The sequence below is a fragment of the Castor canadensis genome, chromosome 16, assembly GCF_047511655.1.
Source record: "Castor canadensis chromosome 16, mCasCan1.hap1v2, whole genome shotgun sequence".
Lineage (NCBI taxonomy): Eukaryota > Metazoa > Chordata > Mammalia > Rodentia > Castoridae > Castor > Castor canadensis.
In genome coordinates, this window is record NC_133401.1 from 43962765 (window position 1) to 43989644 (window position 26880).

A 26880-nucleotide genomic window follows, 5' to 3' on the forward strand; every position below is an offset into this window, starting at 1 on the left:
ATGTATTGGAAAGAGCAAGGTGAGTATGGGTGGGATTGAACTCTGAGAATGCTTGATTGAAGGAGCCTAAAATAAAAATTGGATAGTAAGGAGTTTACTAACTTTGAAATGTTTGAATTATAGTATTTCACAGCTTGGCAAGAATCCCAGGGGATGATATGAATTTACTATTAAGATGGTCCCTAGAAACATGAGGAAAGCAATGGCTCACATAATATAAACTTGTTTTTTTTTTTTTTTGGTGGCACCAGAGGTTAAACTCAGAGTCTTGTGCTTGCTAGGAAGGTGTTCTACCACTTGAGCTACACCCCTAGCCCTACATTATTCCAAGTTGAAATGACTGAATTTCCAAGGTAGAAGGCAGAGGAAGATAATAAACAGCTTATAGATATGCAGATGCTGGATTCAGTATATTTTGTTTGCTAGAGGGCCCATGAAGTGACTATTTTGAGTCCTAAAGGATATATATTTTATTAAGGGCATCAGAAACGCAGAGGTGCACCGGGGGTGCATAACCTTTCAGCTATGGTTCTCTGTAGGCCAGGACTGGCAGTAGGAATAGTCTGTTACAGAACTTAGGTCTCTGATAGCAATATGCATGACAGAACTTTGAAACCATATAGAGACCAGGTGACTGTACTTCAGCATCCCAAATCAGGCTGTTGCAGTTACTGTAATGAATAGCAAGATTGGAGGGGCAGTCAAGGGAGCATAATACCTAGAGTTATGGAAATAGTTGATAGAACATAGCACTCTCCAGGACAAAATAGATAGGTTGCCACCTAGGATACTGTTCAATTTATGCATGAACTATTTTTCTTAAAAAATGGGTGACTAAAGCCTGGCACTGGTGGCTCATTCTGTAATCCTAGCTGCTTGGGAGGCTGAGATTGGGAAGATTATGGGTCAAGGCCAGCCTGGACAAATAGTTTGTGTGATCCCATCTCCAAAATAACCACAGCAAAATGTATTGGAGGTGTGGCTCAAATGGTACAGCACCTGCTTTATGAGTGTCTGCTTTACAAGGGTGAAGCCCTGAGTTTAAACCCAAGTCCCCCTTCCCACCAAAAAAAGAATGACTAGTGTGTTAAGAATGGTTACTACAATAAAAAGCCCTGATTACAGATTATAAATACACATTTACTAAGTGAAAGATGCTAGTCTGAAAAAGCTACATTCTGTACAATTCCAACTTTTGATATTCTTGAAAAGGCAAAATTATGAAGACAGGAAAAAGATCAGTTACAAGTAAGGTTAGGAGGAATCAGGAATTAATAGGTAGAATACAGAGGACTCAGGGCAGCAAAAGTATTCTGTATAATAAATGGAAAATACATGTCATTATACATTTGTCAAAAAAACTATATAATCTGTACAACACTAAGAATAAGTCTCATGTAAACTGTGGACTTTGGGTGGTGATGATGTGTCAATCTAGGGTACTTGGTTATAATAAATGTTCCATTTTGGTGTGTGATATTCATAATGGGAGAGCCTGTGCATATGTGGAGGCAGCAGATATATGGAAACTCTCTGTACTTTCCACTGTTTTGCTGGGAACCCAAAACTGCTCTAAAATATAGTTTATTTTTAAAAAGTCGTGATTCCTTTCCATTTTCTGGATCTGATTCAGTTTTTAGATTTGAAACTGATTGAAGAGATGGGCCAAATTCCAAGAGAAAAAAATCCTAGGTTCCTCAATATGATAATGATTCCCTTAGTCCATCTCCAAAGAGTCTTCTGGCCATATAGTTGAGTAAATTTTATTTATTTTATTTTTTTTTCATTTTTCAATAAGTTTGTATTTTCAGGTATCATTGTGAACTCATTATCGACAGTATCTGTTTTGAAAAAATAATTGTCCATTTTGACCAGTGGTAACTACTATATTCTAGTTTCTTCCCGAGTCCTTTTGATATACTTGTAATTTTTTTATTCATATGTGCATACAATCTTTGGGTCATTTCTCCCCACTTCCCCTATCCCCTCCCTTACCCCCCACCCCCCCAACTCCCCCCACCCCCTCACTACCCAACAGAAACTATTCTTCCCTTATCTCTAATTGTGTTGAAGAGAGAGTATAAGCAATAATAGGAAGCACCAAGGGTTTTTGCTAGTTGAGATAAGGATAGCTATACAGGGAGTTGACTCGCATTGATTTCCTGTGCATATGTGTTACCTTCTAGGTTAATTCTTCTTGATCTAATGTTTTCTCTAGTTCCTGGTCCCCTTCTCCTATTGGCCTCAGTTGCTTTAAAGTATCTGCTTTAGTTTCTCTGTGTTGAGGTCAACAAATGCTATCTAGTTTTTTAGGTGTCTTACCTATCCTCATACCTCCCTTGTGTGCTCGCGCTTTATCATGTGATCAAAGTCCAATCCCCTTGTTGTGTTTGCCCTTGATCTAATATCCTCATATGAGGGAGAACATATGATTTTTGGTCTTTTGGGCCAGGCTAACCTCACTCAGAATGATGTTCTCCAATTCCATTCATTTACCTGTGAATGATAACATTTTGTTCTTCTTCATGGCTGCATAAAATTCCATTGTGTATAAATACCACATTTTCTTAATCCATTCGACAGTAGTGGAGCATCTTGGCTGTTCCCATAACTTGGCTATTGTGAATAGTGCCGCAATAAACATGGGTGTGCAGGTGCCTCTGGAGTAACCTGTGTCACAGTCTTTTGGGTATATCCCCAAGAGTGGTATTGCTGGATCATATGGTAGATCAATGTTTAGGCTTTTAAGTAGCCTCCAAATTTTTTTCCAGAGTAGTTGTACTAGTTTACATTCCTACCAACAGTGTAAGAGGGTTCCTTTTTCCCTGCATCCTCACCAACACCTGTTGTTGTTGGTGTTGCTAATGATGGCTATTCTAACAGGGGTGAGGTGGAATCTTAGTGTGGTTTTAATGCATTTCCTTTATTACTAGAGATGGTTAGCATTTTTTCATGTGCTTTTTGGCTATTTGAATTTCTTCTTTTGAGAAAGTTCTGTTTAGTTCACTTGCCCATTTCTTTATTGGTTCATTGATTTTGGGAGAATTTAGTTTTTTAAGTTCCCTATATATTCTGGTTATCAGTCCTTTGTCTGATGTTTAGCTGGTAAATATTTTCTCCCACTCTGTGGGTGTTCTCTTCAGTTTAGAGACCATTTCTTTTGTTGAGCAGAAGCTTTTTAGTTTTATGAAGTCCCATTTACCTATGCTATCTCTTAGTTGCTGTGCTGCTGGGGTTCCATTGAGTAAGTTTTTACCTATACCTACTAATTCCAGAGTATTTCCTACTCTTTCCTGTATCAACTTTAGAGTTTGTGGTCTGATATTAAGATCCTTGATCCATTTTGAATTAATCTTGGTATAGGGTGATATACATGTATCTAGTTTCAGTTTTTTGCAGACTGCTAACCAGTTTTCCCAGAAGTTTTTGTTGAAGAGGCTGTCTTTTCTCCATCATATATTTTTAGTGGTTATAGGTATGTGGCTTCATATCTGGGTCCTCTATTCTGTTCCACTGGTCTTCATGTCTGTTTTTGTGCCAGTACCATGCTGTTTTTATTGTTATTGCTTTGTAATATAGTTTGAAGTCGGGTATTGTGATACATCTAGCATTGTTCTTTTGACTAATTATTGCCTTGGCTATTCATAGCCTATTTGTTTCCGTATACATTTAATGGTAAATTTTTCAGTCTCTTTAATGAGTGTCACTGGAATTTTGATGAGAATTGCATTAAACATGTAGATTACTTTTGGGAGTATAGACATTTTTACTATGGTGATTCTACCAATCCATGAGCATGGGAGATCTCTCCACTTTCTATAGTCTTCCTCAATCTCTTTCTTCAGAAGTTTATAGTTTTCCTTGTAGAGGTCATTCACATCTATTGTTAGGTTTATACCTAGGTATTTGATTTTTTTTGAGGCTATTGTAAATGGAATTGTTTCATATATTCTTTCTCAGTTTGTTCATTATTAGTGTATAGAAATGCTAATGATTTTTCTATGTTGATTTTATATCCTGCTACCTTGCTATAGCTATTGATGATGTCTAGAAGCTTTTGAGTAGAGTTTTTTGGGTCTTTAAGTTATAAGATCATATCATCTGCAAATAGGGATATTTTGACAGTTTCTTTACCTATTTGTATTCCTTTTATTCCTTCTTCTTGCCAAATTGCTCTGGCTAGGAATTCCAGTACTATGTTGAATAGAAGTGGAGATAGTGGGCATCCTTGTCTAGTTCCTGCTTATAGAGGGAATGGTTTCAGTTTTTCTTCATTAAGTATAATGCTGGCTGTAGGTTTTTCATATATAGCTTTTATAATGTTGAGGTACTTTCCTTCTATTCCTAGTTTTCTTGGAGCTTTTATCATGAAATGGTGTTAGATCTTATCAAAGGCTTTTTCTGCATCTATTGAGATGATCAAGTGGGTTTTGTCTTTGCTTCTGTTAAGGTGGTTTATTATGTTTATTGATTTTCGTATGTTGAACCACTCCTGCATTCCTGGGATGAAGCCTACTTGGTCGTGGTGAATGATCTTTTTGATGTGTTGTTGAATTTGCTTTGCCATCATTTTATTGAGCACTTTTGCATCAATGTTCATTAAGGAGATTGGCCTATAGTTCTCCTTTTTGGAGGTGTCTTTGCCTGGTTTTGGGATAATTGTAATATGCCTTCATAAAATGTGTTAGGCAGTTTTCCTTTCCTTTCTACTTTGTGGAACAGTTTAAGGAGGGTTGGTGTCAGTTCTTTAAATGTCTGATAGAATTCAGCAGAGAATCCATCAGGTCCTGGACTTTTCTTTTTGGGGAGACTCTTGATTGCTGCTTCAATTTCATTTTGTGTTGTCTATTTATTCAGTTTATAAATATCCTCTTGGTTCAGTTTTGGATGATTATATGTATCTAGAAATCTGTCCATTTCTTTAAGATTTTCAAATTTATTTGAATATAAGTTCTCAAAGTAGTCTCTGATGATTTCCTGGACTTCTATGGTGTTTGTTGTTATCTTCCCTTTTGCATTCCTGATGATTCTACTAATTTGGGTTTTTTCTCTCCTCATTTTAGTCAGGTTTGCTAGGGGTCTATTGATCTTGTTTATTTTTTCAAAGAACCAACTTTTTGTTTCATTAATTCTTTGTATGGTTTTTTTGGTTTCTATTTCATTGATTTCAGCTCTTATTTTTATTATTTCTCTCCTTCTATTTGTTGGAGTCTGGATCTGAGTATTTTCTTCATTTCCCTCTGGTTCCTGTACTAATTTTTTGTTGTGGGGATACTGGTTTTCCTGTTTTTTCTGTCTTCCCGTCATTGCCCTTGGTGTTGTTATTGTCCCTGTACTTTGTGCAATTAAGTATTTTCTAGCTTGTAATAATAACAATGGTGATATTTAGAATGGAAGGGTGAGAGGAGATGGAAAGCAAAGAAGTTAAAGAAGGGAAAAACAAATAAACAGAAAAAAACAAAACAAAGAAACAAACAAAAAAGTTTCAAAGATATATACAGGGAGAGATAGTATACTAATCAACAGTAAGCCAAACAGCCATTAGAGAGACAGAGAGAGGATTGAAAAATAAAAAAATAAAAAATAAATTTAAAAAAAGTCTCCAAGTTCAAATACAATAAAGTTTCAGTCTTAATAATTTTAGTTTTTGTCCCTCAGCTTCCCATCCTGGAGATGGTGTCTCAGTAGTTCTGTCATTGTCTCATCAAAAGGGAAAAAAAACAAACCAAACAAAACAACACAAAACAAAAAAAACACCACAACGTGTCCCAAGTTCAAATGCAATACAGTGTCAGTAGGTTTTTCAGCATGCAGGTGTAGTTTGGTTGTTGTCTCAACAGAAGAAAGAAAAAAAAGAGTCTGGAGACAGTTCTATGAATGGCTATCTGAGGCTGTGGCTCACCTGCCCACTGCTGTCAGCCTGCTGTTGCTGGAGGCTTTATTTATGCAAGTGAAAACAATAATTAAATTCCACTACACACATACTGGAGTGACAAGAAACAAACAGACCAACAAAAATGTGAGGGGTTCTTTGGAGACAATGTAAAGAGTGGGGAAGCTAGAACAAGGAGGCAGTTCTGAGGAATACTGGCATTAAAGGGTTACCCTTAAGAGCTCTTGAAATCAGGGAATTTTGAGGAGGATGTGAGAAATAGCAGAATCCCTGCACACAGAAAGTGAAACCCAACTTAATCATGAAAAGACAGGCAGTACCAAACCACAGGAAAAGAAAAAGCAAGAAAGTAGAGAGTAACCTCAACTTAGGTACACACAATCAAACCTTCAAACAACTAAGACAACTAAATAACAGGAATCATCACATACTTATCAGTACTAATGCTTAATGTTAACGGACTTAATTCACCCATCAAAAGGCACTGAAATTAATACTGAGGAGTCAATGCCTTATCATAGCTCTATTGTTAGAATGGTGGCAAATTGAACCAGGCAATAAATGGAATTCTGGCAAAGAATGAATGTACAGGAGGTTCAGTGGAGGTCCACTCACCTAATGGTCCTTTCCCTGATCCCAGAATATGTGAGTTTGGCATTCTTAGCACTTGGTGCAACCTCCATATTGAGTCCTAGTAATGTGGGTAAAAGCTGTCTCAGCCAGAAAAAAAGGAAGGCTCTGAACATCCTATTTTCCCAGCCAAGATAGTAAAGTTAAGAAAAAGAAAACAACAAAAAACAACACAACCACCCGGAGAAGGAAAGCAGTAGAGATTAGTGAAGTCACTCATTCATCATTCATTCATTCACAGTTTAAGAACTTTAAGGATCCAGAGGAGACAGTCCCCAAGATATCTGTATTTAAATGGTTAGTCTGACACTTGAAGAAGCCAGTGGTCCTAAGATGATAAATGTAGACTATTGAAGATACAATTAGATAGTAGCTCTGATCAGTCATTGTGCTTGCTGTACATTTATAGGCCTCAGGTATGTTGTCATTATTCTAGAAGATATATTTTATATCCACAATTATATGAGAATCAAATACCATTCATATTCATGTGAAATAGACAACAGTATGTACCTATGGTTTACCTTAAGACTTATCTTAACTTTTGTACCCTTTTATCATAATAGAGTACAAAGAGATCTGGATTGTCTGACCACACTGAAGAATATTACATTGATGAGATTATATTGATTGGGTTAGATGAACAAGAGGTGGCTCAGCATGGGTCATGGTAAGACACATATACTCCAGAGGTTGAGGATAAAACATTTTGCAGAGGAGGCTTTATGGATTGGCCATATCTAAAATTTTTAGGAGTCCAGAAATCTAGAGCATAGTAGTATATTCCCTCAAAAGTGAAAGACAAATTATTGTGTCTTGAAATATCCTATCCAAAGAAAGAAACACAAAGAAAGAAGTAAACTTCTTTGGGTGCTGGAGGCAGCCTGTATCTAGGGTTTCTTCTCCTGCCATATTCCAGGAAGCACAGAAAGTTGACTAGAAGCATGGAAGGATTGCCTAAAGCCCAGAACAGGAAGACTCTTCAGCAGAACCAGGATGAGGCTGCTCAGATTGGTTTATGAGATTGGATTACACAATCTGATAAACCAAAAAGGATTGGAGTAGTAAGCAGTGATCAGTGGTAGGCAATGATGTCATGCATAGTTTGGGTCAAGTCCTAGTGAAGGAATTACAGTATGGTAAGTATCGACCTTTAAGGTTATGGCCATGTTGTTTGCAGTGGAGAATGACATACCTTTGGAAAACAGCTTCTGGCATGCTACTGGATTTTAGTAGAGATGAATCACTTGACCATGAGAAACTAAGTGACCATAAGTCTAGAATTATCCACTATGAGTTATGTCCTGTCAGATCCACTACATTAGAAGGTCAGATGGGTCCAGGAACAATCACAGTAAAATGGAAGTGGTATATCTAGGACTGAGTGCTGGGAGGATCAGAGAGTAAAACTAGCTGCTTGAGCCTGAGCAGGTGACTCTGATATTTGTTGGATCTACCACTGTGACCTCAGTGTCCCTCCCTCAGTTCTTACCTGTGGCTATATGGAGAAACTTAAGACACCAAGTGAAGAAGGTGGAAAAAAAAAGCTGAGTTTGTTGTTCAGATAGATTGACTTTATATATGAATATAAGTCAAAAGTAGATGGCAGGTACACTACAGTTTCATTTAAGGGATGACCTTGAAAGACAAATGAAATTCTCCACATGCACAGCAGTGGGCCTGGCTATCTCCTTTACAGTGAAAGAGAATAAACAAATCTGAGGTTAAATATACACAAACTCATTAATAGTGATGAATGGCCTAGGTAGCTGGTAAAGGGTCTGGATGGAGAAAGAGAGAAAGACTTGTGACAAGAAATTGGGGTAGAGGCATAGAATAGGCACATGAGAATGTATACAAATTGTGAAGACCTTCATTTCACATGTTAACACCCATCAGATAACATACCATGGAAGTGATACTAAACCATTGGATGACATCAGCTAGCCTATCATCAGCCACTTCAGTGCTGGTAGAAAAATGCATACATAAATGATGCTAGTAATGATGAAGGATATACATGACCTCAACAACCTGGATTCTCACATACCAAAGTTTTTCTAGCCATGGCCACTGCTGAATATTCAGTATACGAGCAACAGAAACCAATGTTAATATAACACCATACTCAAGAAGACTCTTCAGCCTCTAGATGGCAGGTTGAATACATCAGGTTCATTTCATCCTGGAATGATTAGTGGTTCCTTCTCGCATGTCTAACAGGAGTGGACATGCATTATTGATATGAGTTTGCTTTTCCTATTCACATGGCCTCAGTCAATACTTGTCCAAGAGCTTATAGAGTATCTGACTCACCAGCATGGAATCCTGCCTAACATTGCATCAAACTAAGAAACCCACTTTATAACAAAGGAGATTCATGAGTGGGCCTATGACCATGGGATTCAGTGGTCATATCTCATACTGCTCCATTCAGAAAATTCTATGATGATAGAGCATTGGAGGCTAAGGGGAAATACTCTGCATAGATTTGTTGCCATCTTTTAGAATTCAGTATATTCATCAAATCAATGATTTGATGAATCATTTGGTGCTGTGTCCCCTGTAGGAAGAATACATAGAAAGGAATCTAGAGGTGAAAATAATAGTGGATCCATGTAACCATTACTATCAATGGCACACTTTCCTTTTCCCATAATTGTTAGTTCTTCTGGGTTAGAGGTTTTTGTTTCCAAAGAGAATGTACGTTCTCAAGGGGTCACAACAAGAGTCACTGTTGCTTGGGCATGTTGATCTCCTTATGTCTAGTGACCAAAGACAAGAAGAGGACTCACCATCTTGACAAGGTCATTGACTCTGATCATTAAGAGTAGGTGGTTCTGCTATTGCATAATAGAGGTAAGGAGAAATAATATGTGGAACTGAACTGATCTACTTGGGCCTGTTTTATTACTCCCTTTCCCAGTTGTGACTTCCGATTGACTGGTACAGTGACTCTAGCCAAAGAGCAGGGAGACCAGTGGCTCACAACCTTAGGGTTGAAGGTCTGGATCATACTAATAAGTACATAGCCAGGCCAGCAGAAGTGTCAGCTGAGGGCTAATGGAATCTAAAATGCATAGTGAAGGAAGGAGATAAAGAATATCAGTTGTAACTCTGAGGCCCTCTTTGGCTTCAAGCACTATAGTTTATCCCAGAAATTTCTCTTAAGTTTCCCTTCAGAAAAAGAAGCATACCAGACATTTGGGGGAGCTGGTCTTCCACCCCATATCGATATTTGGATTTAAGCAAGACCAGTGGACTGTGGTAGACCCAGAGATGTGACACCCAGCTTCTCCTTCCAGGAAGGATCTGCTCCCCAGATGAAGGCACTATCATCATCAGCTAGTCTCTATGTTTTGGTTCCTTGAAGTCTGCTCAGCCCTTACCTTGCCCGAGGTCATATCCTTGTGTCTGGTGATGGAGTGAAGAATGTGTATGCCCGGCATTTTGGCTTGAAACAGGACATCCTTAATGGCAACAGTACTTCAGTGTGAACTGCTAAACTGGAAAAGTTTGGATCAGGCTTGCATACTTCCTCTGTCCAGTCTCATTTCCTCCTTCTCTTTATCAGTGTTGATTACAAATAAATACCTTGTGTTTCATACTCCATCTCTGCATCTGTTTCCAGATTACTTAATCTGCAACAGATGATTTACAGGAATATATGAGACAAATTAGAAATAGGTGAAAAAGAGCAGGGCAATAATAAGGATAAGGACATGGTACTGCTTGGTTTTAGCTAACATCCATGTATCTCCCTGATTCCTATCCACTGGCTGTAGATAGGCTCCATGTTTTCTAGAAGCCAGAGATAGATAAAAACAAGCTGAGTAATGTGGAAGCCATGTGTCCAGGTGAAGGACAACAATTTGTCATCCTAAGACCAGCAGAAATTTTCTGAGAAGGGACACTGTGTTATGAAATGAACAACCTTAACAATTACAATCAGTCTGCATGGTTAACTAGGTAGCTCATTGCCATTTGTTATATTTACTTCAAATAGAATTACAATCAGTCACATTATTCTAAGCAGGTTTGTTGTTTGTCACTCACATTCTTCAGGCTTTGGATCAGTAGGTGTTAGTTATTGAACGAATTATCCAAGGGTAGCTGGCTAAAATAATTTTATCAAAAGTGGTATATGCAGAGCAATGAAGAATAATGCTGCCCCCAGAAGATTGTTATTTATTTCACCCTCCTGTGCACCAGGATGCTTTTGCATGAGCTGATGTATTTCCCTTTTTGACTCTCCTTCCCTTCTCCAGTACAGTGGAGGACAGTGAAAGAAGGGATGAAATAAGAGAAAAAGAACAAATGAGTGGAACACTGAAGGGGCTCGAGAATCTCCAACTAGATAATTCTTTCCCGAATAACTGAATTACAAATTATCAAGGTGTTTGATTTGGAGCCCTATGTTTCTAGGGCATTGAGCAGATATGATACTGGTTGTCTTGTAAGGAAGTGATCTTGTCTCCTTGGACCAGTTATGGGAGTAAATCATTCTTTCAAAAAAATCAAACTGTTTTATGTCTTTTATATCAAATAAAATTTTTTCAAAAGTGGGATTGTCTTTGGATTTTGCTAGATTAAAAGAATAATTAATGAGATAGATTTCCTATGTCATAGAATAGAATGTTAGATTTATTAAGAATTCATCTTTCTTAAAATGTGGTATCTATACACAATGGAATTTTATGCAGCCATGAAGAAGAACGAAATGTTATCATTCGCTGGTAAATGGATGGAATTGGAGAACATCATTCTGAGTGAGGTTAGCCTGGCTCAAAAGACCAAAAATCGTATGTTCTCCCTCATATGTGGACATTAGATCAAGGGCAAACACAACAAGGGGATTGGACAATGAGCACATGATAAAAGCTAGAGCACACAAGGGAGGGGTGAGGATAGGTAAGACACCTAAAAAACTAGCTAGCATTTGTTGCCCTTAATGCAGAGAAACTAAAGCAGATACCTTAAAGCAACTGAGGCCAATAGGAAAAGGGGACCAGGAACTAGAGAAAAGGTTAGATTAAAAAGAATTAACCTAGAAGGTAACACCCACGCACAGGAAATCAATGTGAGTCAATGCCCTGTATAGCTATCCTTATCTCAACCAGCAAAACCCCTTGTTCCTTCCTATTATTGCTTATACTCTCTCTACAACAAAATTAGAGATAAGGGCAAAATAGTTTCTGCTGGGTATTGAGGGGGGGAGCGGGAGGGGGTGGAGTGGGTGGTAAGGGAGGGGGTGGGGGCAGGGGGGAGAAATGAACCAAGCCTTGTATGCACATATGAATAATAAAAGAAAAATGAAAAAAAAAAAAAAAGAATTCATCTTTCTTAAAATGTCACATTAAAAAACAGCACTTAGAGAATTTATAAAGGATAGAAGAGAAACTTTTGCTTCCTCCAAGATTCTAAACTCCTGCATTCATTGTATATGGTGCATTACTTTTATTTGTTTTTTTTAAATTAAATTTTATTTATTTTTTACAATAAAATTAAATGGTTTTATTCAATTGTTTTCAGAATGATCTTACTCTTAAGTCTTTCTGGATGCTTCTAGTTTCTGCAAGAATAACTCTATTTAAAACAAAATCTTCTTAGCTTTATTCTGACGCTCTTGATTTTCCCTGAACACACACATAGTACAAATATTACAGACTCAAATTATTTCTAGGACAGATGATTTGAACTAATAAGAAGACTGTATTACACTCTATCTTTAAACCAATGTATACCATTTAAATTTACTTATGGGGATTTGGTTTCTAGAGTTTTTAAAAAGTTCCATGCTATGCTCTGGAATATGTTGCAATGAAAAGTTAATACTTTCTACATTTTTTGGGTTGTTGTTGTTGAGTGCTATACTGATCCTTTGTCCTTAGAAAACCCCATCTTCCATCCCCCACCCCAGTTTGGTTCTATTTTGCAAGAGGGCTGAGTTTCCCTGGCTCTCCCATCAGTTGGTTTCCACTGGGTTTGGCTGAGGAGATTCACTGGTGGATGATCCGTGGGCAGGAGAAAAGGAAGCATTTCTGCATCTCTCTCCACATGGAGGTGCAACTGTAGCTCCTCTCTGGTTTCAGAGAGACCACCACATTTTTTTTTCCATTTTTATTAGCATATATTCATCATATGGGGGGGTTCATTGTATGAGTTCCCAATAACCTTATGTTGTACATTGGTTAGATTGCCCCCACCATCGCCCCCCAACTCCCTCCCCGTTCCATTTAAAGCAATTGAAAGAGGTTCCATTGTTTTATTTCATATATGCATATGAAGCCCATTAACCATATTTCCTTACCTTCATTTCCTCCATTTACCCTCTCCCCTCCCACAGGTATCCCCTGACATTGTACCTATTTTACAGTCCTGTCTTTCATTTTTAATTCCAAAGTCAGTGTTCAAAGGGGTTTCTCCACGTATCCCAGCTAGGAAGACCACTGCAATTTTGGCATTTGGTTGGCCACCCTAAACCCTGGGCACTAGGAACATTTTCTTCTCCCTGTGGTACTTTAGCCTAGAAGTAATGGTGGCTTCCTGTGGTTGCCAGTTTTTGAGCAGTCACAATGATCCCTGCTTGGCTTTGTAGTTCATCCATCACTCATGTAACTCCATGCCTCAAATTCCCTCTGTTTAGAAAATAAGGACTTTTAAAGATAAATGATTTGGGACAACTGGTATTTGTTTGGAAAAAATAATAGTTTCACATCTCATATCAGTCAGCAGAACAAACTCCCCATGGACTGGAGATCTAAATGTAAAAATAGCCCATATTTCCACTATTAGTGAAAGAAACCTGGGTAATTTCTCCTGATTTAGGCATGGGGATACATTCAAACTATAACCTCAAATCTGTAAAGAAGAGAGTGATAACATCAATTACATAAAATATTAAAAATATTTAATATGGCAAAACACCTCATACAAAAATCAAAGGACAAATGACAAACCAGGAGACTTTATATCATGTCAAAGAGCTAATTTCTTCAACAAAAAACTAATTCTTCAAATTCAGGAAAAGACTGCAAAATGTGATATGAAATGGATAAACAGTTCATAAAAATCTAGATAGCATACTTGGTGAAGCTGTGCAAAGTAAAATATTTTTATACAATTCTGGTAGGAATGCAAAAGGGTTTGATCCCTGTGGTGGGAACTTGACAATATCTAGCAAAACTATATGTTCATTTTTTTGAGTGGGACTGGATTTGAACTCAGGGCTTCATACTTGCAGAGCAGGTATTCTACTGCTTGAACCACACCTCCAGTCCATTTTGTCCTAATTATTTTGGAGATGGGGGTCTCCTGAGCTATTTTCCCTGGGATGGACTCAAACCATGATTTTCCTGATCTCAGCCTCTCAAGTAGCTAGGATTACAGGTGTGAACCACTGGCTCCTGGCTGTGAATGCATTTACTTTTTTCACCTGGAAGTTTCACTTACAAAAATTTGTCCAGAAGACACACCTCCACATATATGAAACAGCATGTGTGCAAAGTTATTAAGGAATAGTTTGTAACATCAAAATGTTGCAGTCAACCTAAATGATCACTGAAAGTGAATGGTTGAATTAAATATAACATTCCCCACTATTTTGTACACTATAGCCAAAGAACAAGAATAAGGAAGTTCTTTATGAATCCAGGATATATTGCTGAATGGAGTAAATCATATCTTTATGGATTTCATATAATGGGCTACCTATCATGTAAGAAAGAAGAGGAAATTGCTTATTCTTACAAAATGAAACAAATATAAACCAGAAATTAAAGGAAATATTTATTTATAGGGTATATAAAGATGGCATAGAGGGTAAAAGGATATATCTGAGACTTACCTTAGTACACTGTCTTTATATAGTTTTAATTTGAACCATGTAAATATTTTAAATGTTCAAAAAGCAAAATAAGATGAAAAGGCAGGCACTAAATTTGAATAAAAACAAAAATTAGCCCAATTTCATATTAAATTTAAAATAATAACAGAGAAAAATAATCAAGTAACTTTTGAACACAAGGCCTTATGCACATAAATAGAATACAATGAAGTCAGAAAGGACTGTGGGGTGCAGGATTGGGAGTGTAGCTTAGTGGCAAACCATTTGCCTAGCCTACCAGTTCCAAGGTCCTGAGAACCCTCAGCACTGGAAAAAAAAACATCAAATCTACCATTTTCTTAGCAGATTTGTTCTTGGTAGTAGTGTCGATAGCATAATTCTGAAACTATTTTGTGTGTTCAGTAGGATAAAATGAATGTGTAAGTGAATATATTGATGTTTTGGGGATTCAGGGTTTTTAGTTTCTTAGATGAGTACAAACTATATAGGATTGTATCATAATTGTCAGTGTGGTACATCAAATATAAGATAGTTCAATGGGCGAATGACTCAGATACAGATGCACACTTCCTAGCTCTGGCTGCTGACTTGCAAACAATGCAACAGCACTGAGAGCAGTTGGCAGCTTGATCTGGATTTCTAAATACCAGTCACTACTAAAGAACTCCTTAGAGAAATGGCTATTGCCAGCCCCAGAGCCTGAAAAATCTGATGTTCAAAAGCAAGTTCACAAAGACTAATGGGTTCATTAAAAAGAAAAATACAAAAGCTGGCTTGGGCCAAGTTACACATCAAAAAGATTGATTGTAACATACTGAGTAAAAACTGAATTCATGAGTTCATATGAGAGAGAGAGAGAGAGGAGAGAGAGAGAGAGAGAGAGAGAGAATGCAGTTAGAATAAAACGATCAGGAAATTAGCATTCTAGCTGCAATAATAATAATTGATTCAAACAAAAATGATCAGTGAGTGCTGAAGCCATTGAGTGAAAGATGGTTAGGGAACAGGGTATTCATGTGATCTTCAAGTATCACCCCAGAGAATGTTTGGGATAAAGGAGAAATGTACTTTTACAGTGGACTTTAACCAAGTAATCAAACCCGGCATCTTTGAGTGAGATAATCTAATTATGTGCCTCCTGAAGTAATGTAAGTGATATAACCTTTCATAATGAGTAATAAAACCTTACCTAAGTAGAATATCTGCTAAAATATTTAAAATTTAATCCTGGGTTAGTTTGGATAAATTGTGGTTTTTGAGAAATTGTTTCATCTAAGTGGTCAAATTTATTGTTATAATGTTCTTTATAATATTCTCTTACTATTTAACATAAGTAGAGGGGTTTTTTTACCCACAATATTGGTAATTGTATTTTATTTCTTCTTGATCAGACTCAGAGAATGCTTATCAATTTTACTAAGTTTTTGACTATTGACTATCACTTTTGTTTGGTTTCAGTTGTGGGAAAAATGTCCTTTTCTAATGGACAGCTCTAATGTTCTACACTATAACAAATTTCTACTCATTCTAATCTCTACACATATTTATTATTTCCTTCTTTCTGTTTTCTTTGGATTTATCCTGTAGCTTAGGACATTGATGTGGGACTTTTCTTCATTTCTACTATAAACGTTGATAAAGTTATAAATTTCTCTTTAATCAGTGGTTGGATGCATGCCACAGATTTTGAGATTAATTGTGTTTTCAATATCATTACGTTTATTTTCTATTTTTCTTATAATTTCTTCTATGACATGAATTATTATGACTTACAAATTAATACTTAATTTGTAAATATTTGGGGATTTTCTAGATATCTTATTGGTATTAATTTCCAATTTAATACCTATCTGGTCAGAGGACATCCTCTATAAGATTTCAATCCTTTGACATTTTTGATAGTTTCTTTATGGTTCCATGTCTAACTTAGCAAATATTCCATGTGCACTTGAAAAAAAAAACCTTATTCTAAAGTTATTGGGAAACTTAACTAATAGTGAAGACAGTAACAGGTATATCTAGAATCTGATTTATTCTACAGAATAACTGGCCTGGATTCTGTACATAAATCAGTGTCATAAAAAAACTTGATATACAAAAGTGTGCGGATTTGCTTTTATTTAAAGAAACATAAGAGGAACAACAATCAAGAGAAGTTGACAAACCTTGAATGGATCCTGGATAAAGAAAAGAAAAAGTAATATAATGCATTGTGGGAACAGTTGAAAAAATTTGAATATAGACTACATAACAGGTGATATTAACTGATTCTTTTTTAAAATGTGATAGTGCTTTTAAATTATGTCAGAGAATGTCCTTATTCTCTTGTTGGATCTGGAAAACTAAAGGGCAGATGAGTGAGTATCCCATCCCCCCATGGAGAGCTCAATGATTCCTGTATCCTGAGGAGTTATATATCTGCATTCTTGCATCCTGAGAAAGAGTTATAAACTTGATTCCTGCATCCTGAGAAGGAGTTGTAAACCTGCATTCCTGCATCCTGAAGAGGAGATACAGGGTCTGATAGATCTGCCACAGGGCTGATGAGCAAAATGTTCTCAACACTGTTTCTCCTCCCCCACACCTCCCCAATAAGGAGCAAACAAACCAGTTCATCTAAGAAAGCCCATGAGTCCATGGCCAATGAAAACAACCCACCTAACCCAGAGTTAAAACATCCATAAAAGCCCTAACCTTCACCTGAGCAGCAAGCTACTGGTTTCTGGGCTCCACTGCACTGCTCTAGCTGTAGCCTTTCCTTTCTCTCTAATAAATCCTACTTTATGTACTGGTTTTGGCTCACAAGTCACTCACTGCCTCACGAGCCAGTTTTCTGGTCTATGAAGGCAAGGACCCTTGACACTGGTATGCAATACTTCAAATTGGCACATAACACTAGAGATGGATACCGAAGTGTTATGAATGAAGTTTTTAGACATGGTGTGTGCAGGTTATTTTTAAACTAGAGGTGGCAAAATATAAACAGTGGTGGAGGTACATAAAGCAATACAGTTATTTGTTGTACTATCTTCAACTTTTCTTTAGGTTTGAAATAGTTTAAAATAAAAAGGAGAAAAAAGTCCTCTGCATAAATAATTACAATAATTATTTTCTATTCCCACTTAGACCCTACTCGTGTAAGTTTCAGGCACATTTAATAAATTCTTAACATAATTAGCACTATTACTACCATTACCATTTTGTCATGCCATAGGGAAAAATACAGTTAAATAATTTTTAGGGTCATATAAATAAGAGGTAGATCAGAGCTCGAATTTGGGCCTGGTGAACCCCAAAGCCTATGCTCAAAATCTCTCTGCTATTTTTCTCTCTGTTTGGCCTTCTAAATGATTGAATGTTTTCTGGCTGATGTTATTTTCTCTGTTTGCGTAATAAATGTTTTCCCCATAAGTAGACCAAAGTTAAACTGCTTCGCCTTCCATGTTGGCCTTATGACAGTCAAATGTTAAGGTAAGAAGACTTTATTTAAAGCTTGGGCAATGGGAGAGAGAGCTCAGAGACTAATTTGACCTCTACTCTACTGAAACAAAGGACTAGAAAACTTTTAAGAGCTGTGATATAGGGGCTAGTAGGTTCCTGTGTTTGCTAATTGGCTTTACCCAAAGGAAAAGTAAACTTTTTGTATCTTCATGAGGCGAAGTCATGAACAAGGTTCCATGCAATTATCTCCCTTGATATTACATTTCAAAGGGATGGCCCTTGAGAAAGACAAGTTGTAGGGTTGTAAAATTGGCAAGAAGCTTTTAAAAAAGATTTACATCTCAAAGGAACAAAGGTTGATAATTACAAGTTTTCTAAAGTAAATGCTGTCAGAAGAGGGAAAGGAGACCTGGATAGATCAAGAAGAAGCCTAAAGTTTAGTCAAACTAAACCTTGTGTGTGGGGGTGGGGCTTGGGGGAGTGGACTGGGGGCGGGTGGACAGGGAAGGGGATGTTAAGGCCCTCTTGGTAGTGACCGTGCAGATGGACAAAGGTCCTACTGAGCGATGTGAACTTGTGTCACCCACCCTGCCCCTCACTGAGATTCCTTACATGTTCTTGATCTGCTGGTGATTCTAAACAATTTATCCTTTTCCTTTTAACAATGTACTTCCTTCTGCTCACACACTTTTCATTGTCTGCCTTAGTTCTGCTGTTGAACATTTATCTCACAAACCTGTGTGTCTCTTCTCTCAATTTCTTCCTAGACTTTTATCCTATCTTTATCATTCCTTTCTTTTTTTTGTGGGGCAGAGAAGCTCTTGGTTCCCTTCCAGACCTAACTCCCTTATGGATCTGTTACTCAGAAGCTCTATTCGGACAAAATAGGGCTGTACCGATGTTACAAAGACGAGTGAATTTTCATATGAGGTGATGATTGAGGGGATTTTCTGTAACCAGTGTTACAGGAACACTTAGGTTTCATGGTCAAAATAATGATTGCACCCCAGTGCACACATAATTGTTATTTTTATTTATCATTTTATCACTAAAGGTCAAGTGAATAGGTGGCAGACAGGAGTTATGAAATCAGAGAGACCTAGTTCCCAGATTTGCAACCTCCTCTGTGGCTTTGAGCAAGCCAGTTAACTTCTCCAAGCTTTATTACATCTACAAAATAAATGTTAAAATCATAGTAATAACCTTAAGAGTTAACTAGGGTAACAGAATGAATACAGTGTCAGGTTTTTAGTAGCTAATCATTATTTCTTGGAACACGAATGTAAGTCCTTTGCCTATTTGAAGTCACTGCCTGCTTTGAACAGCTCTAAGGTGATCTGAACACTTTCCTTTTGTGTGAAATCTGCCCTCAAGAATAGCTGTGGTGGACTTGAATTGTATTAACTTACCTTAAACTACATTTTGCAGGTTCTTTTCTGTGCGTAATGCTAAGTCTGACCACAGAGGCATTTTTTTCAGGAGCTACAGAGGCAGAAAGTGAAACAGCAACCATATTCTTGATGCCCAGAAGGGCAGGGCAGGGCTTGGTGAGGTGCTTCAGCCCCCCACATGTAGTGCCATGCTGAAGTTGATCTGTCCTCTCACCTCCAGCTTCTGCTGCATTTCTGTCTTTACCTTCTTGAACTCTTGGACAAGACATGCACTTCGCTTGATGGTTAGCACTGTGGTGAGCATGCCAGTTTCCCTTGAAGGCTTAGAGACAGTAGGTCCTTTTTGTTCATCCTTATAGGTTTTGGTTTTTCCCTGCTCCCACCTTTTCACACCCATTTTATCTTCCTGATGAGCTTGTCCATAGACAGCAGTCAGGCTCCAGTACCAGAAACGTGGAATAGTTTCAATGGATGCTATCATTAAAGTTTATTGCCTATACTCTATCTCTTAATATAGTTAATCTGCCTTAGTGGTTTTTCTTCCGTTATTGAATCTTTTCAGACCTAATAGGATCAGAGTGTCTGCATGACTCAAGCTTGACATCTCTTACTGGGGTAAGTCAGTAAAAAAACATTTCCTATGGAAGAAGAAATGGGGCTCTAGTCCTAGGCCTTCAAGTTCTCCTTCGTGTGGAGTGCGTATATATATTTTTCTTATTTATAACTTCTTTGAGTCAGACTAATTATAGGTTGGTGTTTTCACTCCATCAATGATTTTGAGCTGTAATGATAGCCGTTCCTAATGTGGTGACAGAATATCACATAACTTTGCAAATGTTACTTTGGTAATTTCTAATACAGGCATTGAGTGATTTACAGAATCAATGTGTGCCACACTGCCAATTTTCACATTTTGAACATAGCATGTAAAAATAGTAGCTTTTAAAAGATTACATATGCAATATAAAATATAATACAAAAATGTCAGTGGAAATACAAGCTCAGAGAGATAGCAGATTGTAGTAGTTGGAAGTGTACTATGGGACCCAGCTGCCTGAAGTGTTGATTATTGGGTCTCAGCTCACTAATGCTATGACTTAGATGATTACTTGGCCTCTATGGGGCCTCAATTGAGTCTTCTACTGAACTGGGGCATAATTAGGTGTTTGTCATAATGAAGTAATAAATGTAAAGTGTAGAGCTTGGCCAACGTTAGCAGAAACTTTGTTTTGGTTGGGCTGGTTTCTCCCTTATGAAGAGAAGTTGTTGATTTCCCTACTTCTTGAGGATGGGGGCCAGGTCTTATCTACCATTGAGTCCCCTGTTTGATCACTGGAAGTGGATGTTGTGGTGTCCTACCAGATCTCTGTCCAGGATGCAGGTACTTATTCCACAGATGCTGGAGTTGTTGCCTGATGAGACCATAGCTGAGTCACTCCCTAGAAATTTCCAGACTCAATGACTGGTGGACATGGGAGTGCAAAGGCCGGGATCCCTTGTCAGCAACTCCAAAGAGCAATGCCAGCTCCAGGACCCATTCTAGACTCTTGGGCTAAAAAGAAAAATCAGACACAATGTCTCTTACCAGTGAGTTCATGATCATAGAGGAGAGTCTGAACCACAGGTGATTCCAGTGTTTAACTTTGGTGTTCATGACTCCCGTAGTATGACTTCAGCCTATAACACTAGGAGTTACACATGGTATTAGTAATGGAAAAGAAAATAACCACACTCCAGTGACCATTTATAACAACTTTTAAAATTTGCCATTTTATCATAAGCCTTCCCTCAAATCACCAAATCCTTGAACATATGATTTGTACCAGGAAAACTTTATTTACATGAATATGTACATTTTGTTTTAACTGTTTTCCCATGTGTCATCTTCTTTGGGGTTTCACCCATGTCATGTTGGCACTGTTGGAAAAGTTCTGCAGAATGTTCTACCATCTGTGCCCAACTTTCATGTTCCCAGGCCTTCTCTCCTCTCCATGACTCCTACTAACCTGATTTCATACAGTGCTTCCCACATCTTCTTGAACTGTGGTCCATAAAGCACTTCTTTTCCTCTCTCCATTTCCATTTTTATGACATGATGTGAAGGGAACATGGGGATTGCTGTAAGAACCACAGGGAAAGGAGGAGCTTGAGCCCTCAACCAGTGATGAAAATGTCATTTCACATCCCTTTGCTCTCCAGCAGTGCCAAACATTTCCTTGGCAAAAGGGGACTTGCCTTGTTGGACTTCTTGTGAGGTTCACAAAGTGACTAAATGAAACACAGCTAGATTTCTGACAAAAGCCACTTAGTTACTAGTTCATCAGCATTTCCAGATACCCACCACTCCATACTCATCCACAAAAGACTTCAAGGGATGTTAAGGAAAACATTATAAGGGCAATAGAGAAAAAATACATTAGTCCATCTGTTTGGTAAGAGGTGGTCAATTTTTAACAATGTCTTTGGATGTTTAAAACAGGGAAATTGAAAAAGGAGTCTCCTTGGGGGCCATGAGCACCCAGAGAAACAAAATGTGAGAACGAGAGGGACATTTGTTTGCTTAGTCACTTCTACCATGACTCTATCTTTGAACCTGAATCACTGATTCATATTTACAAAAGGATACCTTGTGCCAGGCTACTATACCTGAGAGAAATTCACTTTGCAAGGTTGTGTATCAAATGTTAATGTAATAATGATGATAATAACTAAACAAAATTATATAACATAATAAAAAATGAAACCTAAAAAAATCAAATATTAGATAATTCTACATGGGCTTGCTTTATGCCAAGTGCTATGTGTTATCTCATTTAATCCTCACACACCCTGTGGGAAAGTGGAGAGAGGCACGTTTCTTTCTAAATGTGACAGAAAGGCTGAGTACTTGCCTAGGTTGGACACAGTGAGTAGTGGAGCTGTTTGATTTAATGACCTACAGTGTTAATTCTTTTTGCTTCACTCTTAGGGGAGCAGTCATCTGCAGGGTCTCTTCATGAGCTTAGCAAGCTGTGAGAGCTGCTTGTATGGACCTTTGATTTCTAATTTTATTGCTTTATAGTAAGTGAATTCAGTGTGAGGTATTGATTGCATGGTTGAAGCATTGTAAGTTTTTGCAAATTATCCATTTGTGCTTGAAAAGAATGTGTTTATCTGTAAGATTTATCTGCTGGGTCGATACTGTTTATTTTGTTTTTCAATTTTTTTATTGCCATTTTTAATTTGCTTGATCTATCAGTTTCTGAGAGAGGTTGTGTTAAAATATCCCATGGTGATTGTTTGATCAATTTATCCTCTCAATTCACTTATTTTTCATATACATTTTAAGACTTTCATGGTTGTATTTATATTGGATTGGGACTATTAAATCTTTCTGGTGAATTTTTCTTTCAGTATTAAGAAAATTCCTATTTTATTTTTAAAGATGCATTTTACTTTAGTATAATGTGTTATTAAAATTATCATATCACTTTTCCATTAGTGTTTTCTTTCCTTATCTTTTTTTGAAACTAAACTTAAAAAGTAATCACACCCCATGATTTGTGCAATTATGTATGAAGGTTTGGGGGAGGAGAGTGTATTTTGTTTGGCTTGAGGAATTAAATTAGTTCTAAAATGTGTGCAGAACAGCAAGGTGTTAGTGAAAGCTAAAACTTTCTGAAGGAAAAAATATGGTGGAAAGTATTGGTATAGCAGATATTAAGCTTTATTTTAAATTATAAGAAATAAGTTGTGAGGTGTTAGTATATGGACAGAAAAATAGATCAGTGGTTTAACAGAAATATATTTCATATATATGAAGCTTAATTTCAGACAAAATTGAAATTGCTTATATGTTTTTCAGTAGATGGTACTGGGACCATTGCATATGAAAAACATATACTATCATCCCTTGGTAACAGGAGGGATTGGTTTCAGGAACCCCCCCCCCCAAATATACCAAAATATGTGAATGCTCGAGTTCCTTAGACAAAATGGTGGTTTCATTTAACCTACATGTATTCTCTCAGATACTTTGAATCACCTCTAGATTATTTTTAATCCGTAATACAATGTAAGTATTAGTAGTTACATTGTACTGTTTAGGGATTAGTGACAGGAAAAAGTCTGTAAATGTTCGGTACAGCCATAATTTTCTCCAGAATATTTTTGATCTGCAATGTTAAATCCATTGACAAAGGACCCATGGATGTGAAAGGCAAATCATATTTGGATTCCTTCCTAAAGTCCAACCAAAAATTAAGTGAATGTCCAAACCATGAAACTTTAAGAGATAAAAAAGGAAAAGGAAAATATATTATGATCTTAGGGTAGGAAAAGATTTCTTAAAATGATATAAAAAGTCTCAAATCACAAAAGAAAACTTGTTACATTTGACTATAGTAAAATTAGAAATTTTTGCTCAGAAAACTGCTAAAAATGAAAACATTAAGAAAATGAGAGACGATATTTGCAATACTTGAATTCGACAAAGAGTATCTAGAATATATAAGTAACTCCTCTCAAAATCTTAATGGAAAAATGCACAACAGGAAAACTGGTATATCATAGAAGAGGGACCTCAAATGGCCCAAAAATGTATGAAATGATTTACCTCATTAGTAATCAAATGATTGCAAATTAAAAAGGAAACTAAATATCATGTTATACTCATTAGTAAAGATGAAAACATTTGTAAATAATTTAGAGTACCTTATGATTCACCAATTCCACTTCTAGATATATATATAGCCTAAAGAAGTGCTCATTTGTGCACTAGGATACTAGCATAAGACTGTTTATAGGAGAAATGCCTGTATTAATAAAGATAAAAAATTAAGTATCAATTGGAGAATGGATAAATAAATTTTGGTATAATTATAAAATGGAATAGTAGGCATCAGGGATTCTATAGCCCTGTGACAGAGATGTCTCGTGAGCCTATGTGTCTATGATGGCTATATCCCTCTGTAGCTATGTTCTTTGTAACCCTGGGTTCCTGTGTGATTGAAGAACCCCACCTTCTAGCCCCCAGAAGAAACTTTATCTGGTCCCATGCTTCCTTGACCCACCATGGCAGTAGCTTCCCTGTACTGCTCTGTCTGTTAGTTTCTGGAACTTAGGGATTTCCCTTTCTTTCTTTCACACTTAGCTTTGGATTTTATATATCATAAAGAATGTTTTATTAAGCAATGCTGAGTTTATAGTAGGAAGCAGTATCCTATCTGCATTAACAGTGGCACAAGAAACCACTGTCTGCCATCTGCATCAATTCTGCCTGTTCCAGGATTAGTACTTTGCCAAAACCATATTGCTTTGTCCAAGTTTAGCTGTTGTCTCTGTCAGCAGGTGGGAATGGGTTCTTCATGAATTTTTTTTAGAATTCTCTTTATTTATAACTCTTTCCTCTTGCTCAGAAAGGACATAGAAAAATTCCACAATTTAGAAACATAATTATTTCTTCTTTCTTTTATTATCTACCTCTGTTATTTCCATGTCAATCTGTATGATGACATACCATGATAAAGACATTTAAAAAACCTTTCCTTAGGGCAGCTACCCTGGAGCATCTGAAGAATCATTTTCAGCTATTTTAAAGGACTGAGTGTAGACTTGTAAAAAGAGAGCAACAATGATAATAGTAGAGGTATTCTGAAGCTGTATGTGCAAAGCCAAGAATTTAGAATACAGTTAGAAGCCTGAACATTTGAGCTTTTCTTTGTCTTTTTACCCTCCCCCTTCTCTGCTTCATTCTCCCACTCCACCTTTTCTCTTCTTTCTCCTTCTTTTTGCTTTAAGATTCTTTTAATGCACTATAAAATTATTAGAAAAGGCTATACCATATCATTTAGCCAGTCTGGGTTTGCATTTTGATATATCTTAGGGTAAATTCCATTTGGTGTGATGGATTGCCAGAACCCTCTTTCCCTATGCCAGTCTCTTATCTTTTGCTTTAATGTCTTTTTTTTTTCTTCTTCAGGAAACACACAGAAAGAATTTACCTGAAATATTTCCCACTAATAGAAATCCATACTTGAATGACCTAAACCAAAGTTTCCAGGCACTGCCCATGAGGTCCATTTGCCTGGTACCACTTCTGCTTCTAGTCTTTGGCTAAGGAAAGCTAAAAGGAAAATTTGCAGATTGGCTGTGGTAAATCACTCACAAATTGCATTATTTTTGATACATTTGGAGTTATGTAAACTATCGCTTCATGTTAAACTCCAGATGATGTCTTCCTCATACAGTAATCACACATCCAAGAAACTAACTACAAGCACAAGACATACAAATAAAACTACAGCAAGGCACATGATAATCAAATCTCTCAAAACCAGCAATTAAAAGGAAAACTTAGAGGCAGCCAGAGTAAAATGAGACATTGCTATAGAGAAATAGAGATAGAGTGGTGGAACATTCTCCATCATGACTGTGTTTAAGCGAGAGTGGAGCAGCATCTTCAACATACTAAAGGAAAAGTGATGTCACCTGAGGATCCTATACCTGGTGAAATTGCTTTTCCAAAATGAAGACAAAATAAGGATATTTTCAGTCCTAGAGAGCCTAAAAGAATCCATCACCAGTTGACCTACATTATAAGAAATATAAAAGGAAGCCTTTCAGGTAGAAGGAGAAGAATAACAGCCTGAAATCTGAATCCATAGCCAGGAAGAAGGAAGACAACACATAGCAACTGTATAGGTAAATGTAGAAGAATTTTTATTGTTTAAGTCTCTTTAAAACAGCTTTCTGTTCCTAGCCCATGGTCTGTTGTCCATGGTCTGAGGAAGTGTCTGAAGTAAATAGTAACAACAAAGCATTGGATGCTGGACAAATTGACTTGTGTGCTTGCTTCTTGTCCATTCACTTGTTCCCACAATCTAGAGAACATATGCCTGTCATCATGTTCCCAAGGAGCAGACTTAAGTATGCCCTGACAGGAGATGAAGTAAAGAAGATTTGCATGCATTGCTTCACTAAAATTGATGGCAAGGTCAGAACTGATATAACTTACCTTACTGGTTTTATGGAAGTCATCAGCATTGACAAGACTGCAGAGAATTTCTGTCTTTTCTGTGACACCAAGGGTCACTTTGTGTTACACTCAAGGTGGCCAATACAAGTTGTGCAAAGTGAGAAGGATCTTTGGGAACACAAAAGGAATCCCTCATTTGGTGACTCAGGATCCTCACATCTTTACTACCCTGATCTCTTCATCAATGTGAATTACATCACTGAGATTGACTTGGAGACTGGTAAAATAACTGATTTTTTTCTACCTGGTTTTCTAACATTTTTGTTATTGGCAAATGCAACAAACCTTTGATTTTTCTTCCTTGAAGAAAAGGAATCTACCTTGCCATTGTTGAAGAGAGAGGCTGGTGGCTAAACAGAACAGTGGGTTAAATGGTCTCAAGGTGATATACTGGAGAGTATAAATTAAGGAATTTTACTTAATTAAAAATAATATGGCATGATTAAAAACATAATTGACTCTTTAACAAAAATAATGTAATGGAAAGTTTAATATATTGGGAAATCATTATCATATGTATGCATAAATATGACAAAAGTATACAAACTAAAGAGGTGAGAAATGAAAGTATGCTATTATAGATTCTTAAGTACTATGTGAAGTACTATAATATCATTTGAAGATAAACTGTGATAAGTTAAAGATGTACACTGTAAGTCCTAAA

The 26880-nt window shown here is 37.0% G+C and overlaps 1 pseudogene; it reads left to right on the forward strand.

Annotated features, from left to right (window-relative positions):
- Positions 1-26587, forward strand: LOC109697357 (small ribosomal subunit protein eS4-like; annotated as a pseudogene).
- Positions 26588-26880: the final 293 nt, after the last annotated feature.